Source organism: Triturus cristatus, chromosome 2_2 (genome assembly GCF_964204655.1).
Source record: "Triturus cristatus chromosome 2_2, aTriCri1.1, whole genome shotgun sequence".
Taxonomy (NCBI): Eukaryota; Metazoa; Chordata; class Amphibia; order Caudata; family Salamandridae; genus Triturus; species Triturus cristatus.
In genome coordinates this window covers 946624013-946638877 of record NC_140582.1, presented here as the reverse complement: position 1 = coordinate 946638877, position 14865 = coordinate 946624013, and positions in this window count along the sequence as shown.

The window sequence follows — 14865 nt, the reverse complement described above, 5'->3', positions numbered from 1 at the left end:
CAACAATTTGGCATAATAAAAATGTACTGATCCATAACAGACCTTTTTATTGGAGGACTTGGAGAGAAAGGGGTTTGATATGGATTTATCAATTATTCTCAGAATCTGAATTTTTGCCTTTTGTTACACTCATGCAGGTATTCAATTTACCAACCTCCTTTATCCATAAATACAATATACTCAAAAAAGCTGTACTGGAAACTTACTCCCACTTCCCTGTCATACCAACCACCTCCAATAACTCAGAACCCTCTTTACGACTTCATGCCCTGTTAATGACCATGCCCAAAGCCTCTACTATTTACAGCCACTTGCAAGGTATTGACACCGATAGACAGAAAACAAAATCTGAAGAGGCTTGGGAACGAGACTTCGCTGCATGCTGGCCACTCTCACTTTGGAAAGGCATTTGGTCCAAAATACGTAAAACCTCTAGAGCAGCAAATACCACACAAACATTATTTTTTGTTTATAACAGACTTTTATTCACACCAGCTACTTTATGTAAATGTTTTTCAGCCACTTCGGATACATGTTGGACTTGTTCTTCTCCCAATGCTGACCTATTTCATGTTATTTATTTGTCCATAGGTACACACATTTTGGAAGCAAGTATGGTCTCAAGTTAACTTAATTTATGACACCACATTTCCTTTTTCTTTCATGCATATCTTCCTGGGCAGTCTTTCTTCTATCTGGGACAAGGTTTCACTTAACCCCTTCAGTGCCCGCCCCTTTCCCCGCCCTGTGCCGGCGCTTTCATTAGCGGGCGGGGTTTATGACGAGCTGGTCTCGTCATGGGCACAGCGCAACCGCGGCCCATGACGAGACCAGCTCGTCATAGGCATTGAAGAGGTTAATGTCAAGATTATTGATTTATTATTAGCGATTGCCTTTCAACAAATTACTGTCAATTGGAAAGACTTTTCGAAAATTTCCTATAGAGCTCGGTGGTACACTGTTTGCCATAATCATAGGTTGGACACTGCCTTTGTGTACCCTCCTCACATGGCTACAAAACGCGCTGACTTGTGGTTGCCTATTACAACATATATTGATGATAGTGCCAAATGATGTTCTTTACCAGAACCGTCTCAACAGGAGTTCCCAAACCACCCTGACTTCCCTAAGTAGTTCCATAAGTTTCTTTTATATACCTTGATTGCATATGTGTTCCATTTATTGTACATTTTGTTCTCTCACTTTTGTATTATTAGTCCAATTCCTTTACTTTCTATGTAGCAAGATTGGAATGTGATGTTATAAGATTTATAGTGTACACTTTGTATGGTCACCTGTTTTCTCTTCAATAAATCTATTTGAACTTAAAAAAAGTTAAGAAAAGGTATACCTCTGATTCCAAGGTGCAGTATGTTTGCATTGTCAGCCAGGCATGTGATTGTCACAAAAAAGTATTTTTATCTTCTACTAGTGAATTAATTTTTGATGCTTTGTTGAACAGACAGCAGAAGGTAGAGTGGGACAGATTTAGATGTCATAAAGTCAACTGTATTGTTTTTTTCCAATGACGACAGTAAATACTTGTTATAACTCGAATTTGCATTGTTCATCAGTGGCTGCCATAGAGCACTAACTAGCGGGCTTGATTGTTTGTTTGTTTCGTAGTTTATCCTAGGATTTAATTGTGTGGTATCTTCTTGCTGTTTCTTGTTGTGTCAATCCAAATTCCAGGCAGATTTGCGTGGATGAAGCATTACAAGGAAGACCAAAAACACATTTATAAGTATCTATTTTCAATTTATCCAAGATTTTAGCATCTTTACTGTGCATCACCATGCTTGCATAAGTTAGAGTGGGAAGCAATCTTGCACTGATGATTGCTAGCAATGGCTGAAAAGAGGGATCATCTAGTTTCTTTTACAAGTGCACAGAAGGCATGTGTTAAGGCTTTACTTTGTCTAGCCATGTACTGCTGGTGTGCCTGAAAGTTGAAGTTCTTATCAAAGTAGAAGCCTAAATATTTATAGTTGTTAACCTCTTCTATGCTAGCATTACCCAATTTGATTTTCAAAGGGATATTGTATCTGTTCCCCATTGACATGGTTTTTGTCTTAGTAATATTGATTTCCAATTAATTGGTCTTTGTATATACAGCAATTTCCTCAATTATTCTTTGAAGACCCATCCTCGTGTGGCTCAGCAACACTATATTATCTTCATATGAAAATGTGATCTTGTCAGTGGACCTAATCTCAGAGCATGGGAGTTTATCTGATCAAGCTGAGGGGGTAAATCAGCCATAAAGAGATTAAACAGGTGTGGAGCAAGCACACACCCTTGCTTAAGGACCTTAGCTGATGGTATTCTTCTGGATAATCTTGTACCATCCGCGACACTTATTTGGATCCATGTGCCAGTATATAATGTTTCCATGGCTCTTTAAAAATTTCTTGAATGCCCCATCATCTTAGTTTTACCCATAGGAGGGATCGGTCCACCCGATCGAAAGCTGTTTTGAGGTCGATAAAGCAGGGTTGTACTTTTTTCTTTAGACATTTACACTGCTCTGCAATTGTTGTTACTGTTAGCGTGTTTATGGGGATTCCATACCCTTTCCGGAAGCCCGTCTGTTGAGATGGAATCAGATTATTGGTGTTTGACCAATTGGTTAAATCTTTCAGTAATAACAAAGCATAGTACTTAGCTTCAGAATCGAAGAGCGTATTAACCTGTAGTTCACTGGATTTGTTCGATCCCAATCCCAATGTGCTCTTATAGGGGTTGAGCAGCCTTAGGCTTATTAGAGAGGAGTGCAAGACATCTACAAATACAATAGTTAATAAGTAATAAACACACAACCCAATTTATAAACCTAGCAAGTATATTTATATAAGTTTAGGCACCAGAAGCAATTCGTTCAGGTAAGTACGTTTTTCAAGAGATATACTTTTGAGTTCAAAAAGTCGACCCTTAGTGAAATTTTCAGGCGTTGCAATATTATCTTATTAGAGGAAAAGTAGTTGTATTATTCTGGTACAGTACAGTGACTTACGGGATCAATCTCCAGGAGTTAAGGTGAGTAGTGGGCAAGGTCCAAGGCAGCACCAGCAGAACACCACCAGTGGCACTAGAGCGGCTGGGTGCAGGAGTGCATTGGGTTTTTCTTCCCAGGAACAGCCGTCGTAGAGGGGGCCTATGTGCAGAGGTTGCAGGTGGCATCAGAGAGTTCACTGGGGGCGAAACCACAGTGAGCTCGTACTCTGGAAGGTGCAAGCTTGAATTATAAAAGGTTTTTTACCCATTTTAATGCTACAGTTTGAATCCCTTTCTTTGACTTAATGGCTCAACCGGTTCCTTTTCCCGCTCATTGTCATGTGGCGGTTGCTCAATATTTTTTGCAGCAAGGAGTCCCCAATGTGCGGTCTACGATTGTTTTTATAGTTGAGGCGGATCCAGCATACCATTTCGAAGTGTTTTACTCATGGGTTACATTTCCAGCTGTGGATGCGAATGATAATTCTTTACATGCGTATACAGCTGGCGCTGTCCTGGCAGCTTATTGCTCTTATGCGGTTGTCAAAGTTCCTCTTATGGCCTGGGAGAACCAGATTTGGTTTAATAGCACTCTACCCCATCCTATTACTACTATTCGAATGGGCCCCTTAAGTAATGACAGGGCCACTCGGCCTGTGTTGCCGGTTTCACTCCGTACCTAAATTATACTGGCGGAAGTATGTTTGCTGTCTGCTCATGTGGTTCATCTATATAGACGCCTGATCCAATATGTTGCCTGTGCCTTTCTTGCAGCTCCGCCTAGAGCAGCCCCACCTGTGCAGGCTGCGCACACTTGGGGTCTTGTTATTAGTCCCGTTAATAATTCACTTATGGGCAAAGTTCCCCAGAATCGTGAGGACTTTCAGTTTTGAATTGCACAGAAAATTGATCAGCTTGAGACTGTTTTTCCTCTCACAGGTCCTGTTGAGATACATTGGATCCTTACTATGTACTTGCCTAGTGGTCTGAATCCCCACTTGGCGGACTGCAACACCAGGGGGACGGTGTTCACCTCAGTGTATACGCTTTGCTATGGCATCCCCTCGATGAGCGTTCTCAAACAAGTACAGAAAGAACTTGGGGCAGGTCCTACCCTGGATTTGGGGATAAAGTATTTCTCCAATTTCCTCTGAATTTGTTCTTTCTACTATTAAAGCTGAAATGGTTTGTCAACGCCTTTCTGCAGAGGCTGGCATTGCCCGGGAACATGAGTTGCCGATGATTATTGCTGACATTTACACATCATTAGGTCGTAATAATTTGGGGGTTTGACCTTCTAATCCGTCTCAAGGTAAGCCCATTCCTGAGGAGGGTCGGGTTTCTGTCATAAAAAGACATGGGACAAATCCATGGACGCTCCTGAAGGTAGATATGATTTATGTGGTTGTCCTAAAATTAAAACTCCAGAGACGTTTCAGGTTCCTGATCCTCATTCTCCTTGTTCCTTTCAGGAATCATCTGATCTACAATACAATCAAGGAGGACGGCAGGATCGAAGACAGGGCGAGTATGCGCAACCTAAGCAGGACCCATCGTGCTCTTTTGACGTGAAAGTTAAGAGAGAGGAACCACCTCCATATAGAGCCCCTTTCCAGTAGAAGAAAGTTACTGCTTTGACAGCAAAGTATACCCCAGATGGTGAGAACCCTCCTTCTGGACAGGAGTTAGGCAGAGACTTTCCTCGACAATGTGGCAGAAGTTACCCTAGTATGTCAGACACTCCACCTGCTTCTGGAGGCAAAAGCAACTGATACCTTTGTAACTGTTGAAACCGCAGATACCCCCGTAGCTCCACCTGATAGACTTTATCATATAGACATTCAAATTAAAGGCGACATTAAACGCACCATTAATGCTATTTTTTGGGACATCTTGACTTTTTCCTATGAAATTTTGTTGGCGGAGGTCGACTGGCCTCCCACATTTGTTCTAGCATGTCCTAGAGACGAGGATGTGATCCTACCTTCCTTTTTGCAATTCGTCCCTGATGAAACTAAGCATGCTTATGCTTCTGAATGGGCTATGCCTTTGGCCCCTGCCTTATACTGCAAGCAGGCTAGTTGGCATAAGGACTCTCCTTTACATGTTGTTCCAATACATTACATTCCTCAGCCACAGCCTCAATATCCAATCAAACATATTGCTAAAGCGTCCATAAAAAAGATTCTTACTCAATTGGAATATCAAGGTGTAATTGAACCCTGTGTCCCTGCAATGTTTCCAATTTTGAAACCTGATGGTTCATATTGCATTGTTTTGGATTATAGACATTTGAACAGTCATACTCGTACTTTTGCAGTGCAAAACACGCATAATACAGCTTTAGTCAATAATAGCGTGCGTAAAAGGTTTAAGACTACACATGATATTTCTAATGGATTTTTCACTCATAAACTGGCTCCTGACAGCTGGGATTTGTCTGCGTTCTACGCCCTCTGTTCTCAGTGGCGAGATGTGAGACTGCCCATGGGGTACAAGAATAGTATTTGCAGCACGTATTGTGTCCCTTTTACATGATATTGATCCCAACACTTTCTCTTATGTCATTGACATATACCTGACAGATGACTTGAATCCTCCATCTCGCGAGAGTGGATTGCATCATCACGTGGTTCGCTGCTCTTGGCTACAATTTTAAGTTTGCAAAGTCGCATATTGTGTTTCTGGCCGTTCTTTTACTTGGTTAGGAATTAACTAATGAAGGTCATCGGTTATAGTCTCATTTCTAGGAGAAATGTGCACAATTGCAACCTCCATCTACCCTTAAGAAACTCCAATCTCCCCTTGGCTTTTTGAACTTTAGCAAGACTTATATTCCAGACTATGCTAAAGTTATCAAACCTCTTTATGCTTTGATATACCCGTCCTTTTCTGCTTCTTCCTGGCTTCCGGAACACACCGCAGCATTACTCGCTTTACAATCTGATTTGCTTGCTACGCAATACTTACAGACTAGATTGAATACTACCAATTTGGTCATCAGGGTTTTGCCTGTTGCGATCAACTTCACTTATATGACATTTAATGAGGGTAATACTGTCCCAATTCCTTATAGATGGCATCTGCATACTACTGCAGAACCGTTTCTCTTCTACTGTAAAAATTCTGACTGCTGTGCAGATGGCCATTCTTAAAGAACGCCCTCTTGCTTAAGGTAAACAAGGTTTTGTTGTTTCACCTGTGCCTGCCTTAGACGCGGTCACAAATGTTAGTGTTCCTAATTCTAGAGCTCTGCATCCTTGTTGGATTCAATGGGTTACGTCCTTAACATCCATTGATGTCAGCTTTGTTATTGACACTTCCTTGCAAACGCGAGAGTTTCTTCAGTATGAACGTGTTCACCCTCGGCTTTCATCTGTTCTTCCCCTTGATCAGTACAAATTTATCATTTACACTGATAGTTCAGCACAACCAGCCATTGGTTCTAAATCGGCGTAGTCTGCAGCTTGCACTATTGCCGTAGGTTCAATGAAAATGGGAGTTTTTCACTCTACCTGGGTTCATACCCAGTCCCTTAGGGACTGCACGGGCTGGCTGGACGAATTGAGGGCTCTCCTTTTAGCTCTTGAATATGCTGATCCTGAATTACCCACCCTTGTTGTATGTAATTCTTTAAAGGTAGCACGATAAATCATCAAACGTCTTGGGTTTGAGTAACTGCTCTTAAAGAACGCCTGCCACTTACACATGTTGTAAATACATTGGGCCATCAACGTACGTGTGTGCACGTTGTTGGGAATCCACTATCTGATGAAGCTGCCAAATCTGTAGTAGCCACAGTTAAAGTAGGCGCAGTAACACATTCTATGACTAAAATTGATGATGAAATTTTGGCAGCCATCATCGCAATTCGGGATGGTACTCCCTTTCCTCAGTGATTTCCTTCTGCATATACTTCCCAGTTGTCTACTGACGAAGATCCTTTTATGTCCATTCCTAAGGTTAGCGATCGTCTGATTCCCCACCTTGACCACAGACAATCTTGGATAGTGGCCGCTGTTGAAAGTATCACTTTTGCACATGCAGGAGTGGCTGCCACTATTTCTCTTTTACAGCAACATTATTGGTGGGACGGTTTATACCAGCAGACTCACTGATATGTACTTTGTTGTGACGTTTGCCAACAAATCAAGAGTTCCACTGTGCCGCAACCACCACAGACACACTTTTTTTTATTTCAAATCAGCTGTTTAGCTGTATTTATCTTGATCATTGAGGTCCTCCTAATCTGATAATGCTTCCAAGTATATTTTGGCTGCAGTGGATTCTTGCACTTGGTTCCTCTGGGTCTGGCCATGGCGCTTGGCTGACGTTCGCACTGTTTTAAAAGATGTGCATGTCTTTGTTGGAACGTATACCTGTGGCACGTTCCATTCAAACCAGGGTCTGGCTTTCGCCTCTATGGCGTACCGTGATTCTATGACGTCACTGGGATTGCAGATGCAGTTCTCGTCTCAATATAGGCCAGAGGGCAACTCTGTTGTGGAGCAGATGAAACATAACTTAAATCAATCTTTAACAGCAAGGGTATTAGATATGGGCTGCGGCTGGTTAACTCACCTTGATGGGGTTCAGTGTGCTCTCAATAACCTCCCTGGAAGACCTCTGGGCGGGCAGACCCTGTGCAAAATACTTTTTGGCATCAAGATACTTGCTCCAGACCTTGATGGCCTAGACACTGTGGCAGCAGCCACAACCTTTGACACAGATAACCACTGTGTTGTCTTACAGGATCTACAAAAGTGTTGCGACGCTCTGGCTAAAACCCATGTGCCTTCGACTCAGCCTTCTGATGCAGTGGCTCTTATTCCTGAACATGTTAAATTTCACAATTTGGCCAATACTCAATGGTATGCCTCGTGGTGTCTCCAGATGGGATATTCCTTTTCATCCAGTGAGCTCCGTTCCTACTGATTCTCCCCAGCTGCCGCAGGGAGATGTTAAGTCTTCAATTGACCTGGTACCTGTTTTACTGTCTTCACACTCAGCTATAGAAATTGTCCATTCTTATCCACACATCGAGGCCCCTTTGGGAGTGCAAACCTCAGGTCTACATCCAGAATACCAGCCTTCATTATTTCAGCTGAGTTCTTCTGGATACGATATCGATCAAGATAATTTTTCTTCAGACAGTTTTTCATTCTCCTCTGTTTTAACCCCACCACCTGCGCGGATTTGTGTTTTCATCTCCTGGTTAACCACATCCATGCTCAGGACGGCTCCCGGCCGTCATGAGTCACGGTAGTCGTGTGCTCATGACAGCTGGGAGCCGTCCGACCGTTGCCGCGTGCAAATTCCCCACCTGTGCGGGCGAAATAGTTAGTGGGCGGAGTTCGGACGGCTCCCGGCCGTCATAAGCACATGCCCACTGTGATTTATGACGGCCGGGAGCCGTCCTGAGTACCGGAGCGCCACGCCCAGCCCCGCCCCCCTCGCACCGCGGCAGAATTTGCAGTTAGTGTAAGTAGTTAAAATGCACTTACCTGGTTCCACCTTGGATTTAGATCTGTATCGTGTTTTCCATGGTATTTTTGTTCAGGTGGATTGGATTTTGTTTCCTTTTGATTAATGCTCACTACCTCACAGAACCTTCTGCTGCAGAACTTGTCTATGAGGTGTTGGCCCCACAGTCGTCCTCGCATAAAATGAAGAGACCAGTCCCATGTTTACATATCACTGGTCCCAGTCCCAGATAGAATTTTATGGTATAAAGTACCATTGAATGTATTTGGTCCTACAGATACCATATGTATTCAGTGTTCCCATGGGTGATTTAATAGTGCCTGGGTTGCAATCAGATGATTGGGATGCTGATGCTGTAAATTCTAGGTTTTCCGAATTGCAATATTATGCTCCCTTTGACACTGATTATTTATATTTAAGTTCTGCTAACTATGCCGATGTGTTCTGTTATCAACATTATGGGCATACTTTTTTGCATAGAGCTAATGGACAGCGTCCTAAATTTAATTACACTCAATGGTAACGTTGCCCAACTCCAGTTCCAATACACAATAGATGAAGTATACTTATTTTACCGGTTATAACCATTCAGACCATGCATCATACTATTTTAAATTGGTTCCCACTCTTTTGAAAAAATGTATGCTTACTCAGAAGAAAATGATCTACACATCCCTTTTTATTGAAACCCTAGCCCTGAAAGTATATGATTACTGGAAGGACAATATTGACCTGAAATCAGTATGGGGCACTAAATCCCGGCAAGTCCAAGGTACAGAATCTCAATTCTATGCATGTGGGATATCTACGCAAATTGTCTTTCTCAATGACACAGTCCAACAGACTACTTGCCGAGTTTTGGCTAAAATTAAAGAACTGAATACTCTCACTATCCCATTCTTGGCCCTTTTTGATAATTGGAAATCATATACAAATTATATGAAAGACCAACTAAATAGTATGATACAAAACTGTACATTTAATTATCCTATGATAGCTCCGACTGAGTGGTCATTATGGCCTTTGAGCACGAATGTTTGCCATTCTCGTTTCATGAGCACTACTTCTCGGTTGAAATTGAATAGACCTGATCCAAGTTATCCACAATCCACGCATTCCAACACTGTTGCTACTTACTCCGTAGGTAAAATATGTCAGCAAGGGCTAGAACATTCCACATTGTCAACAATCAAACAACATCTTTCCCTCCTGAGGACAGAAACCTATCTGATTTCCTTTTGGGTCCAGAATCCCCAGGTACAAGACGATATATTTACGCGGCATATAATAAACTTTGGAAATTGTGGCAACTGGAAGCTGCAGTACATTTACGTCAAATTTAGATGAAGTGCTTGCTGTTGTCGACAACAGTATTAATACATTGTCATCTTGTATTTTCACTTTAGATAATATTGTGTCATCCGTAATTGATATTGTGCAAACTGAAGTGTCTACCTTGTATCATGGTAAGAATCAACTTAGATCAGGTATGCATTTCGAACGGACAATGCAAACACTTAAGAATGAATGTGTCCCCTGGCATTACCTTAATTGTAGCACATTATTCTTACCATTTAATTTTATACATAAACAACAGTCAATGGCTATGAAAAATGCTAATTACACTATGCTACATATAGAGAAGCTTGAACAACTTCCCTTAACTGTAGCGGAAACTCATTCTTCTGTATGGTTAATACACAGTTATCTCGTTGACCATCTCGATGTTTCAGTTCACTGCCTGCATGAAATACTTTCCAATGGGTAGATATGAACCCCTTGGGTGCAGCTACATACATGAATTATGGTCCCTGCCCTTTACATATTGTCGTCAATGAACTTAGAGAAGTTTACCCTGATTTACTAAAAATAACGTTGAAGAAATTATATGTTTTAAAACAGCACGGATATATGGTGGAATAACAGACACATAGATTCTCAGTCTTAGTAGAAAGCACATTGAATTTAACTAAGTGCCATTAGCACATCTAAATAATGAAACCATCATTAAGGGCACAAAACAAACATGAGATTTCACACATTTATAGGACGAGAACCAGACATAGTACACAATGTCTGGTAATGTGTGTGAACTAACTTCTCTTTTTATTCACAGCTGAGAGCAAATGCAATCTCGCTTGCAGGAATGAATACGACCGGCCGCATAACCATGTCCAGGGGATAGTGTCCCAATGTAAACATAAATGTCCAGTATTTGTAAAGCGCAAACAATTACCCGTGGGTGACAAGGCGCTGGGAGCCGTCAGGAAGATTAAGCAAGCTATTGCCCAGAGTCACATGGCGCTGGGCTAATCTGCCGCCGGCACCATGGATCGAACCGTGAACCCCCGGGTTTCGAAGTCAGCTGCCCAGGCCGCTGCACCACACCTCTTCCCTGACATGAGTAATATATATTTTAAAAAAAAAACAAGGAGGGGGGTATCCTTTACCCCTACAATTGGTCCGGACGATAGCAGTTGCCCTGCAAGGGTGCATTTAGGCTAAAACATGCAAAAAAATGTTTGACCTTTTGTAAGTAATGTAAAGGACACATTACAGGTCCTATTTTTCACGTCAGCATTTCTTTTCAACTTTACCCTTATAATTGTTTTGAATAAATCGAATTTTATGATAAAGAGGTAATTTCAATACACTTTTTTTTTTTTACAAAGTATATCCCAACTATTTCCTCTGGATCACCTCCTGTTGCCATGACTACGCCAAAGACATACCAAAGGCGGAAAATGGCCTCAGAGCTCCACTCCTTTTTGATTCTTTGTAACATATTTGGAAGCAGAGTGAGACTCCAGACTGCTTCTACTTCCCTCTCTTGATAGATTGTAGATACTTTTCTAGCCTGTCCAGGCGCCAAAGGCTCTGGACAAAGGGGATGGCTTCCTCTCCTGCAAGGGGAGCCATACTATCATTTGAAAGGCAATAGCTTCTTGGAAGCTCCCCTGCCTTGGCATGATAATCATTGGGAGGGGGTGTAAAATCCTTTCCCGAGTAGGCTTTGTTTCTGATGTCCTGAGAGCAAAGGCTTTCACCCTTGGGGGTCAGACACTCATCTCTGGTGGTAGGCTGGCAGAAACTGGTCAGCCAACACACTAGGGGCTGGTAGATTTTCAGGGAGCACCTCTGGGTGCGTGTATTAATAAATCCAACACAGTAATCAGTGTGGGTTTAGTAATACAAGATGTCTGATACCAAACATCCCTATCTTTTGGAAAGCCATCATGTAGCTGGAGATTTCTTTTTGAGCAGTGTCCAGCACAACTTAAGATGGCTTCCATGGTCACATACACTGGCAGTAATGAAAATGACCAGCACTGGGGCACATTGGCTCATGTAGTTATGAGGTCACATGTAATATTAGGAATATCAGGCCTGCTATAGTGGTAAATGTCAGCCGTGCATTGGTTTGTTGAGGTGTCCCTTTAGGTTGGCACAATTTGTGCAAGGGCCCTCTCTAGTACCTCAGGCCCGAGTACCAGGGGTACCATTTACTAGGGCCTTACAGAGAGTGCTAAAAGTATTGCCAATTGGGAAAGAAATTGTACATGTTTTGGGAAGGAGCTCTGGCACTGTGGACCTGGTTAGTAGGAACCCAGTGTACTTCTAGCACAAATCACATAAAATACAGGCAAAATGTGGGGATGACCAGGTCAACAAGCATTTGCAATTCAATAGGTCTGGCATTTGTCAGAGTTAGAGCTAATGGTGTATATGATGTCTTTTATCTATGTGCTTTGGTTTGGGGTGTAGTGGATGTATAAACGGAGACACAGCTGCAGCACTGCCTAGAGGACTTGGAATGAGGAATTACCGAAAGGAACAGAGACACAACTGCAGCACTGCCTAGAGGCCTTAAAATGTGGGAATTTCCGACAGGACTAGAGAATCAGTTAGCAGCACCGTCTCGAAGACTTACAATGAGGAATAATTGATGGGACCAGAGAGGCAGCTTGCAGCACTGCCTAGAGGACCAAGAATGAGAAATTACCACAGGAATAGAAACACAGCTGCAGCACTGCCTAGAGGACTTAGAATGTGGAATGATTGACGGGACCGGAGTAGCAGCTACCAGCAGTGTCATAGCACTTAGAATAAGGAATTACCACTGGGACCAGAGAAGCATCCAGCAGCACTGCCTAGAGGACCAAGAATGAGAAATTACCACAGGAATAGAAACACAGCTGCAGCACTGCCTAGAGGACTTAGAATGTGGAATGATTGACGGGACCGGAGTAGCAGCTACCAGCAGTGTCATAGCACTTAGAATAAGGAATTACCACTGGGACCAGAGAAGCAGCAAGCAACACTGCCTAGAGGACTTAGAAGGAGGAATTACTGATGCAACCAGAGAAGCAGCCAGCAGCACTGCCTAGAGGACTAAGAATGAGGAATTACCACTAGGAACAGAGACACAGCTGCAGCACTACCTAGAGGACTGAGAATGTGGAATTACTGACGGGACTGGAGTAGCATCTATCAGGACTTAGAAAAAGGAATTAGCACTGGGACCCGAGAAACTTTTAGCAGCACTGTCTATAGGACTTTGAATAAGGAATTACCACTGGGACCAGAGAAGCAGCTGCAGTACTGGCTAGAGGACCAAGAATGAGGAATTACCACTGGGACCAGAAGAGCAGCTCGCAGTACTGGCTGGAGGAGTAAGCATGCGGAATTACCACTGGGACCAGAGAATCAGCTGCAGTACTGGCTAGAGGACTAAGAATTAGGAACTGCCACTGGGACCAGAGAAGCAGCAAGCAGCACTGGCTAGAGGATTAAGGATGATGAATTACTACTGGGAACAGAGATGCAGCTGTAACACTTCCTAGAGGCCCAAGAATGAGGAATTACCACTGGGACCAGAGAAGCAGCTACAAGCACTGGTTGGAGGACTAAGAATGAGGAATCACCACCAGGAACAGAGATGGAGTAACAGCACTGCCTAGAGGACTAATAATAAGTAATTATCACTGGGACCAGAGAAGCAGCTGCAGCACTGGCTAGAGGATGAAGAATGAGGAATTACCACTGGGAACAGAGACACAGCTGCCACATTTGTGACCAGATAAAGAACAAGACTTACAGCCCTGTTTACAGAAACACAGCAATGGGGCTCCGCACAAGTGAAACATAATTGATGCTAAAAACGAAAGAATGGGTGACAGGGACCTAACAAGTAAAGTCACAGTCATAACATTTTAACTTTGCGACATCTCAACTCGATCTTCAGTGACCAAGACACTGTAGATCACAAGTGAAAGCTAAGGTGTGAAGGGAGAACACAGAGAAACGGTGGGTGGGAGGAGGAACAGTAACACTGGTCAGCTGCTCCCATTTGCAACATTTACAAAACACAAGGCAGGTAACTGGAAAAAATAGAGCGCAAAACAAACTCAAATGGACAGAAGTGAAATGAGCCCTGCAAGAGGGCCAGTTGCTATGGGAGGGAACGACAAACCAAAAGGAGGGACAAATGGGCATGATTTACCATGCAAAAGTAAGAAAATTAGACAAGCTCCCGAAACAACCAATGGGCCAGCTTGAAGCCCATGAACTGAACCTAGCATGCCTCGCAGAGCCACGCATGTGCGCTGCTAGGCTCGATCTAAAAAGAGGCACTTTCCTACAGGCGTTGTAGTGGAATGCATCACAGGCTGGGGTACTAGTATTAGGAGTGCAGCATCATGGTGCAGAAAGCATAAACAAGAGCTGGCTATTTTGAAATTTGCCAATGCCAGCCTCCCCAAATGGCAGTACTTTGTGTTTAGCCTGCTTGTTCACCACTTTGAAAAAGACTAACTTTCTGTGGGCCTGCCACAAAGAGACAAAGGCGTTTGCATCTTGCAGGTCCACAGAATACAAGCAGTGAATGGTGTGGATAGCTTAAACATCTGAGCAAGTGTAAAAATGATAAACTTACACAGAGGAAGGTACGAAGATTCTAAAAGTCTCCTTCTCCATCTTTTTTTGATGATGGAATAGGTGTAATAGTCCTACTCCGTTTTAGGGAATGAAGAGCATAGCTGTCAAAGCAACCAAAAAGACACAAAAGTCGGTATCAATTTGGGTCCATTGTCAGTGGAAGCAGTCATCACACTGCCTAATAGAGTGGCACTTACTGCTAGCGGCGGAGGGGGTCTCGTCCCACTGTAAGGAATTGCTTAGCAAAGAAAACTCATATTACAGTCCATACAAATCAGTGGAGAAAGAATGTTTGAAGGTCTGAACCTGTGTGGGGGAAGTAAAAATTACTGTGCGCTCAAACATTTGAGGGACCGGCCGCACAGCCCAGCGGATTGCCGTGAGGGAAACGGCTTCATCCATCAGCTGTCTGCCGTGACGGGAACGGCCTCGTTGTCCAGCCGCCACCAT